Source organism: Notechis scutatus, chromosome 8 (genome assembly GCF_049901735.1).
Source record: "Notechis scutatus isolate UNSWTSFEM ecotype Mainland chromosome 8, rNotScu1.2, whole genome shotgun sequence".
Lineage (NCBI taxonomy): Eukaryota > Metazoa > Chordata > Lepidosauria > Squamata > Elapidae > Notechis > Notechis scutatus.
The window spans coordinates 17,352,449-17,362,216 of record NC_142016.1 but is presented as its reverse complement, the minus strand read 5'-3'; positions in this window follow the sequence as shown (position 1 = coordinate 17,362,216).

Here is a 9,768-nt window from a genome sequence, read left to right as displayed (position 1 = left end):
AAGCACCTTTGAATTGAGTGTAGTGAGAAGCAATTCTGTAGAGTGTGTTTTAATACTGAAGGGAGGAAACTCAATCATGGTGGGATAATCTATTGCAGAAAAAGAACATGCTGGGGAACTAGTGAAATTAAATGTAAGGAAGTTTTTATAAGATATGTCAAGAAGGAACTGAGCAGCTCGCTAAAGATATGAATGTTACCATGACAAAACTAGAAGCCAACTCCCATTATAGGGAGCCTCGTCCATAAGAAAATCCAAATATAAGCAAAAACCAATAAAGATTGTTCCTGGTAGTGAAGTTGCATTTCAGATGGACGAAATGAGGCTGGTTTAAGAAGTTTCAGTGGCAGAATGTATTCTGAGCATTCATTCTCCCCCTTTCACTTTTTAGAACATGAAGGATTTTTTTTCAATCTTTTTAAGAGGTTCAAAATCCAGAATATGTCATTTTCTTTCCTTTGCTGAACCTGTCATGTAAATTCAGTTAATAAATTACTGTTACCATATGAGCACAGTAGCATAAAGGGGTTAGATTTCATTTGTAAGCCTTAAACCTACTCTGATAAGGAATTTTTATAAATTATTTTTTCTAACTTAAGTGATTATTCTCAAAGGATCTGTATTGTAAAATTTCAGTTCTTTGCAAACACTCCCTCCTGTCCCCTTTAGTCTTTATTTTTGTTACTAATCACTAAATGCAGTACGTGTGAAATAGGTGACCAGAATTACTTTCTAGAATCAAACCAAACAGCTGTCACATCCTACGTAGAACAGCTGCAAGTAGATACCCACATTTACCTAACTCTGAAGAAGGAACTTAAAAAGCAAAGATGTCAATATATATTTTCCCCAGCTGGCATTAGCAAGTCATAACTTGAAGACAAATGTTAGCTCTTCTTCAAGGAATTCTAACTTCTTTTGTTCAGAGCACAATGACTAACCTGCTTTCTTAATCCAAAATCTGTTCAATGTATTTGTCACAAATGACATAGAGCTTCCAGGTCCGATCCATTCATCGGAATTTACTAGCTTTAGCATAACAACTTAATATTTTGGGGCATTTTCTATGTAATACTATTCTGTTTATGAAATACTTGACTACCAAATTATAGGTCATAAGGTTGAAAAATAATCACCATAGTAGGGTCTCCAAAGAAGAGAATGCAAGAAGACTCTCAGTAAAGTTTTTCTTAAAGTTTCTTGTCTACTTATAGCTGGTTCAGCAACTGACTTTTTCACTGAGAATTGCTGGTGTTTAAAAGTAATGTTGAATAGGTAGGATTGCACATTGGGAATTATAAAACACAATAGTGGACCTAATATCTAGGGAATTTGACAAGGATATCCCCAGTTGTAGTCTCAAAGGTACCCTGTTTCTCCAATACAGCCTCCCCCAATAGGAAGTCCCAGCATGTTTTATAGGCATGAAATTAAATTAAGCCCCTCCCCCAAATTAAGGCCTATATTAAAACATGCAAAATGGGGGGAATGGTGGGGGGCTTGCCATTAGAAGTACTTTGTTGCACACCCGGATATGGTGCTGCCTGCATTGACCCCAATACGAAGTGTCCCACCAACGCCGAGGTCAACATCCAAGCCGGCCGCCGCCCGCCCGAAGATGCAAGGGGGAAATTAAGTCACCCCGAAAAGACGGCCTAGCCATTTTTCGGGCTCAAAAAAATAAGACCCGGCCTTATTATATGAGAAACACGGTACAAATGCTGAAACATCAACAGCTACTCTTTATATTTCTTTAAAATTAATACATAAATATATATTTTTCGGATTTAATATAGCACAGAATATTTTTTAAATTTCTAAATTCGTAAGTAGGTATCTACTTGAAATGTGTGGATATCAAATATCCCTGATTAAGCATTACAGAAGTTTAATACGAGTTTTCAAGATCTATTCTCCAATAGGCCTTTTGACACAGGAGGCCAAGTTCTAACATAACTTTTAAGCAATTTTTAAGTATTGTTTATAGCTGCCTTTAAAAATCTTCTTCTTGCCTTATCTTATATCCTTGTCTATAGTAACTTGTCAAAATCAATGTCCAATTGGTGCTCTCTGAGCTTGGTGATTTTCTTGCAGACATTACATTATTACCAAACTAGGCAACAACATCAGTGCTACTATCTCCAGTTAATCGCTTAGGATAAATTTTCATTACATTAGATGATATTCATTAAATTATAATAAATGTTTGTACTGGTGTTCAGGCCAGTGGGTATGCTTTTTGGGATCTCCTTATATTTTGCACCTGTTTTGGAAGTACTGCATTTAGAAAGTAGTAGAAAGTTAACCGTGCTACTATATCATGTGACATTCTGAAGCAACTAAATAGTATTTAGTTGAAGCACAGGGGAAACCCAGATTTTTTTAAAAAAAGAAAATGGGCCTAAGCAAGGGAAGTATCAAGGCTGTAAAAAATGTACAAGGAACAGAAGATTATTGCTGTTAGTGATTCATCTAGAATGGTTTTTTGTATTGCGTAATTAACTGCTATGCAGATTGGATTTGAATATTTGTAACATGGTTTCGTGAAGGTTTTTTTATCTGTGTTGCAAGAAAAGGGGGCAAGAACTCTGGGCCTCAAATCTGTCAGAAAAATCCCATTCTGTATTCAAAGTCATTTTCTTAATCCATGATAGAATTTCTCCGTAATAGATCCTGAAGAGGTAGACACATATCCTAGGGTCAACTTTCTCCTCGGTGGTGGGGATTGCTGATTTGGTTTGAGGACCACTAATGAAAGAGAACACATCACTCCTGGCAACCCTTTCTGCTGGTTGACAGCTCAAATCTCAGTAAATTCTTCCTAGCAATACCACTTAGAATTATATACAGCTTTACAGTGCCTTACAGCTCTCTCTAGGTGGTTTACACTAGAGACAGCATGTTGCCCCCAACAAACTGGGTCCTCATTTTACCAACCTCAAGGATGGAAGGCTGAGTCAACCTTGAGCCAGTGAGACTCAAACTGCCAAAGTGTTGGTAGCTGGCAGTCAGCAGAAGTAGCCCGTAGTACTGCATTCTAACCACTGCTCATAATGCCTAACTTGAATCTATTTCACTGTACCTTCAATTCATTAGTACTGTTCCCACTTTGTATAGCAGCCACAAACAAGACTGCTTTCTTCTTTATGGGACAACCCCTTGGATTTTGTGTTCTGTAGCAAAATAGGGCTAGTTCCTTTATCTCCATTTCAATTTAGAGGTCGTATTCCAAATGTGCTGAACAAGCAGAACAGTGTTATAACTATATTTTACCATTGTATTAATGAATGTTAGGGAGATTGAAATATTTAACTTTTTGGTCATTTTGCCCCCACTCCTTATGAAAAACTAGAATTGCCATTGGGAATGTCATTTTGCGGTGTTTTAATTCTATATGGCTGATGAGACAGCAGGCTTACCTTAAAATATTAAAATACCAATGGCAGTCATTCACAAAGCAATTCAGGATACCAACTAAGACAATAATTACTTACCAGCAACTAGACTAGCAAAATAAATAGGCCAGAAATTATTTTCTCTCTGTCCTATTTCTCTAAACATGCTGCTCTAATTTATAAAAGTGGTTCTATGCTTGTGGCTTATTTGGCATATATTTTCATCCTGATGTAACATAGGTGTGAGAGGGATCTTCTATGGCAGAATATGTCCTTTATATTGTTGTCCATCCCTCAAGCTCCACTGAATTGAAGATACTTTTCAGAGCTTCATATTAACTATGACTCTTGCTTTCTGCTTTAATCTATTTATTATTCAAGGAAACAGAGTGCTCTGTTCCTGAAGATTTATAGTTGATGTAGTAAAAAATGCATTTTTTGCTCTTACTGCCAAAGTTGAAGTCTTTCAATGGAGTTGCTGAAAAACTGTCTTAAAGAACCTCAGCTTTAAAAACAAATAGAAAATCATTGAGGTATAGGAGATCCTGGATCATTGGGGAATTTTTGTCCATATCAAAAACTGCCTTGTTTTACCAGAGAGTATCCAAATAAGTTAGTACTGATTTTAATTACAGTTCCTCTTTTGGGGATATTTCAAAGAGTAAATTTTGTGATATATTTATGGAATGATTGATTAAGTGTCCTCAAGTTGTTGACTCTTAGCAACCATATAGATTTTCTCTGTGATGATCTGTTGCTAACCTGATCCTTTAGCTCTTCCGACAGTGCCCCCGTTGCTACCGTAATTGAATTCATCCACATTGCTGCCAGCCCTTCTTTTTTTCCTTCCATCTTTCCCAGTATTAGAGCCTTCTCCAGAGAGCTAGGTTTCTACATGTGTCTGAAATAAGATAATTTGATCCTTTTCATTTGCACCTTGCATAACAACTCTGAGAGAATAGTTCCATGGTTTACAATAACTTTGCACAACTCACAAAATCATGAACCAAGTTGAACTACGTAATATCTGAGTGTGTTGTATAAATCATGCATTCTCCTAGAGCATCCAGAGCTGTGTTGAGTCCTTTCAGGCTGAGCTTGATGAGGAAACGCCCGCCCCTCACGGACATCGCGGCGCCTCCCAGTCTTTTGCTCAGCTCAAGAGTCAGGTGTGTGTTAGAGAGCCCTTGGCTGTCGCAGATTTTCTTCCTTTCACTTCATAAGGTTTGCCTCTTTCTCCTCCTGCGCAAGGCTGGACTTCAGGTTCCCTCGTCCCTGAGGCTAAGCTGCGGCCCCAGCGCTTGCGCTACCCCCATCCCCTATCAGATCGCATCGCGCCTCCTGCGCGTTCGCCTCGTGGTTTTCATTATGCTGGATTCCCCCACCCCAAACGCCCGACCGGGAGGGTTATTGCCCCTAAGGCCCTAGGCGTGCCGAGCTGACCGGCAAAGCCCTCCTTTCCGTCCCGAAGGCGTCCCCGACCAGTTCAGCTCGGTCGCCATTTTGGCTCCGCCGTGGTCGGGCGCATTTTTTTCTGATTCTAGCTGCGGTGAATTAGAGCCCCAGGCCTTGGGTCAGAGCTTTGCTGCCCATTTCTTTCTACCTGGCTCGCTCTTTTATCTTAGTTGGCCTCCCGCAGTCCGTTCGGGGCGATTGCAGCCCCCCTCCGGTTTTGTTTTCTCTTGTCTGGAGGCCTGCTGCCAGAGGCCTCTCTTCTACCATAGGCCTCAGGCGTTTATTTGACTGATCCGGCCTGTACTGAGATTCCAGTTACTGCTACTGTTCGAGAATAAAAGGAATATATTTGAAAAATAATAATAATAATAATAATTTCTGTTTTTTACAGTAATAATTTTTTTCATAGATATATAGACATTTACGGATAACCTGTATATATATTGCGTACAAAAAAAAAAAAAAGAAAAAAAGATAAAAAGATAAAAAGAACAAACAAAAAGAAATCAAAGGAATTACAAATAGAGTATCTATTTTTCCTGTACATACTATATTGTTCAGATACCTCACTGTTATCTCTGTACACTACAAATTCCAAAAGGGGGAGAGGGCCAGCTTCACCTTCATCCGGCCTCATCCAGGCCTATTCTGGGCGAGCCAACCGCCTTTGCTAGTATTGTTACCTAACATGGCAGACGACAATCCATCTAAACGTCCTTCTTTGAAGGCTAAAGCAAAGTCCCACTACTTGCGCAGGCAGGACAAGGAACCTAAGGGCTCCAGACAGGACAAGGAACCTTCCAAGGCCGCACAACGTGACGCCTTGAGGCGCCACAAAGCGTTAGAAAAGAGTTCGACCGGGCGTTCAAGGAGTCCCGCCGGAGACGCCTATACCTCCTCCTCCAACCCCTTCTACCTCTGCTCTACCTCTCCCTCAGACCCTTCTTCCCTACCTAGGCGCAGTTCGCTTCAGGGTCTTCCCGACCCCCGGACCTCCGACCAGACGGACCCCCGAAGCCACCTTTACACCCACAGCCGCTGGTCTGCGCCAGGATGAACCCTCTACCTCCGAGGTTCCACCTCACATCAAGGCTTGGATGGAATCAGCCATCCGCCAGGAGCATAGCAGAGCACTACAACACGTGTCCAGATCAGGTTTCTCTCCGCGAGCCTCTGAACACGATTCGTTATCACTCAGATCCCTTCCACAACCGGTCCCCCAACTGATCAGGTACTCTCTCAGAGGATAGCCCTCCACCGGTTGGGGCCCAGATGGAGGAGGAAGGGGACTTTGGGGATTTCAGGGAGGAGGAAGAGGATTCCCGGATGGGATCCTCCCGCTATAGTGAACCCCTCTTAGAGGCTGACATCATGGAGGGAGATGTCGGAGGACGAGGGTCCTTCCTCGACCAACCCACCTTTGGGGGCTGTTCAAACCACATATGTTCAAGTCCTCCTCCTTAAGGCCAAGAATGTATCTGGCCTTCTTCCCCAGTCCCCTGCTGAACCCCCAATCCAAGAGGGCCCAGAAGACTCCATTTTCACCCAACCAGTGGTGGAAGCCGAGGTCATCCCATCCCCTCCCATCTTCGTAGATCTGGTTGCAAAGCAACTTACCTCCTCAGGGACACCTCCTGCTCCATCTAGCCAAGACAAGAGATTCTTCAATCTCGATGCGGCTCTGTCTAACCTTCTGAATATCCCGGAGGTTGATGACCCCATTGTGGGTCTAGCTTCTTCCTCTACCCCTAGTGAGGCCCTAGAGGCCTTAAAGCCTGAGGACAGGCGGGCGGAGCTGGCGCTGCGTAGGGCCCACCTATCTGACGCCTGGGCCATTAAATCGGCTACGGCCGCCTCATTTTTCACCAGGTCTTCCATCCGCTGGCTACGTCAGCTCAAGGACCACATCCCTGCTTCCAATCTGAGAGCTCACCAGGATATAGCGAAGTTAGTGGCTGCAGCCGAGTTCTCGGCTGATGCCACTTACCAGTCGGTAAAATTTTCTTCCAGAGCCATCTCGTCGCACGTTTCGGCTCGCCGCATGCTATGGCTCAAACACTGGCAGGCGGACGAAAGAATAAGGTCAAGCTGGCCACTGCTCCCATTACGGAGACAAACTGTTTGGCCCAGCTTTGGAACCACTGCTGGTCGAGGGCCGCAGTAAGAGAAAGTATTTGCCCTCCCTTTTCGAAGATCGGAGACCAGGGGCCCCAGCCCTTCGGAGGAGCTTCCCCCGCCCCTTCTACCAACCCCCCTTCCCGCCCAGATACCCTAGACCTCCTTCCTTCCGGTCCCAGGACCGCTCGGACCCGGGTGATAGAACCAGACGCGGTGGCGGCTACAAGAGACCATTCCGGGATCGGAGGAAGGCCCTACCGTAGAAGGTAGATCCTCTTCCTCCCTCCCCATTGGCGGCCGCCTCAGCCACTTCGCCGCCCAATGGGACATATCCACCTCCGATGCATGGGTTAGGACACAATCAGGTTTGGTCTCGCCCTGGAGTTCAGGTCCGCCCCTGATTGTTTTATCCCATCCCCCTCCTCAAGGGATCCCTCCAAACGGGCTCTAATGGATGCAGCCATCCATCATCTTCTTGACATCCAGGCCATTCAACCTGTCCCTCCGGCCCAGAAGGGAAAGGGTTTTTACTCCCATCTCTTTGTGGTGCCCAAACACTCTGGGGTTGGAGAGCCATCCTAGACTTGAAACGGCTCAACCGTCACCTCATCCAGCGTAGATTCAAGATGCACACCTTGCAATCAATTCTCTTAGGCACCAGGCGGGAGACTGGTTATCTTCCATAGATCTGTCGGAGGCATACCTCCACATTCCAATCAGGCCCTCCCATTACAAATTCCTCAGGTTCTGCCATAATAACCTTCATTATCAATACGTGGCCCCCCTTCGGTCTGGCTTCGGCCCCGGACCTTCACCAAGGTCCTGGCGGCCCTGGCGGCCCATCTCAGGACCGTTCCGTCCGCCTCCACTGCTACTTGGACGATATTCTTATTCTCTCCCGTCCAAATCCCAGGCAGTCAGGGATACCAGGGTCACCCTCTCCGCCTTACGGGCACACGGTTTTCTAGTCAATTGGCAAAAGAGCCAACTTACCCCTTCTACTCGAATTAACCACTTGGGGGCCATAATTGATTCGGTGTCACAGAGAGTTTTCCTCTCTCCGGAGAGGTTCCTTAGCATTCAAGCCCTGGTCAATCAGATCAGGCGTTCAAGGAGGGTGGCCTTGTGGACCTCTCTAAATTGTTGGGCAAAATGGTATCATGCATCTCTATTATTCCCTGGGCTCGCCTACACAGCAGATCCCTCCAATGGTTCCCTGCTCCCGCCCAACGATCCGGAAGAAGCAACTCGAGGGTCAAGGTCAGGGTCCCTCCAAAGGTCCTCACGCCTCTTCTCTGGTGGACCAATCCCGCCATCAACAGAGGCCACCTTCGCGGAACCTCAACGACTCACCGTCACCCTTCCACGGACGCAAGCCTATCCGGTTGGGCGCTCATCTCGACTCGATCTCTGCACAGGGCAAATGGTCGCTGACCGAGCAGGGGTGCAGCATCAATTGGCTAGAGCTTCACGCCGTCCTTCTGGCCCCGCGCAGCTTTTCCTCAGATCCGCAATCATCACGTTCTCGTGCTCACGGACAACGCACGGCCAGCCCATATCAACAAGCAAGGGGGCACCCAGTCCATCCAGCTAATGAGGGGAAGCCGGCGCCTTTGCCGCTGGGCAGAATCCAACCTCCTATCTTTAAAAGCCGAACACATCTCCGGAGTAGACAATACTCAGGCGGACTGGCTGAGCAGGGCCACGGTGGACCAGGCGGAATGGCGTCTCCATCCATCCCTTTTTCGAGGAAGCGTCCAGAATATTCGGCCTTCCGGTGGTGGACCTTCGCTTCCCCCGACCAACACTCAGCTTCCACGGTTCTTCTCCCGGTATCCGTCTCACAGGTCGGAGAATCACAACGCTCTGCGTTGCCCATGGCCCCCAGGGCTCCTATATGCCTTCCCTCCGCTCCCGTTAGTTCCCAGAGTAGTTCAAAAACTCATTCAGGAGAGGGCAGAACTTCTCCTGGTGGCTCCCTATTGGCCCAGGCGACCATGGTTTGCGGATCTCCGCATCTTATCAGTAGCGCCCCATGGAGGATCCCCCGGACAAGGTCTCCCTCTCTCAGGGGCCCCTTCTGCATCCGGAGCCTCAATGGCTCCAGTTAGCCGTCTGGAGGTTGAGCGGATCCGTCTGACTTCTGAGAATCTTTCAACTCAAGTCATCGACACTACATTTTGTCGCCAGGCGCCCTTCCACCACAAATTTATGATGCCACTTGGAAAGGGTTCTGCAAGTGGTGTAGCGGGTCTCAGGTTAATCCCCTCTCTCCCTCGGTGGCACAGATCCTGGAATTTCTTCAGGAGGGTCTTCAAGGGGCTCGCACCTAACACCCTGAGGCGGCAAGTTTCTGCTCTCTCAACCGTGGTCTCCTGTGATAACTACGGTTCCCTTTCTCACCACCCCAGGGTTAGATCTTCCTTAGGCGCCACCAACCTGTGCCCTCCTACCGTTCACAGGTTCCCCACATGGGACCTCAACAAGGTCCTCGTTTCTCTTACATCGTCCCCGTTCGAGCCTTTGAGGGAGTCATCCCTGCAGTTTCTCACCTTCAAGGTAGTTTTTCTAGTAGCTATTACTTCTGCTCGCGAGTTTCGAATTAGCAGCTCTGTCAGTCAGGAGCGATCTATGCGTGTTCCACGCAGACCGGGTGGTCCTTCGTCCCGACCCTACCTTTCTACCCAAAGTTAACTCTTCCTTCCATAGGTCACAGGAACTGATTTTACCAAATTTCTGCCCCAGGCCCTCCAGGGCAGGGAGGTCCTCTGGCACACCCTAGATGTTAGAAGGGCCTTGC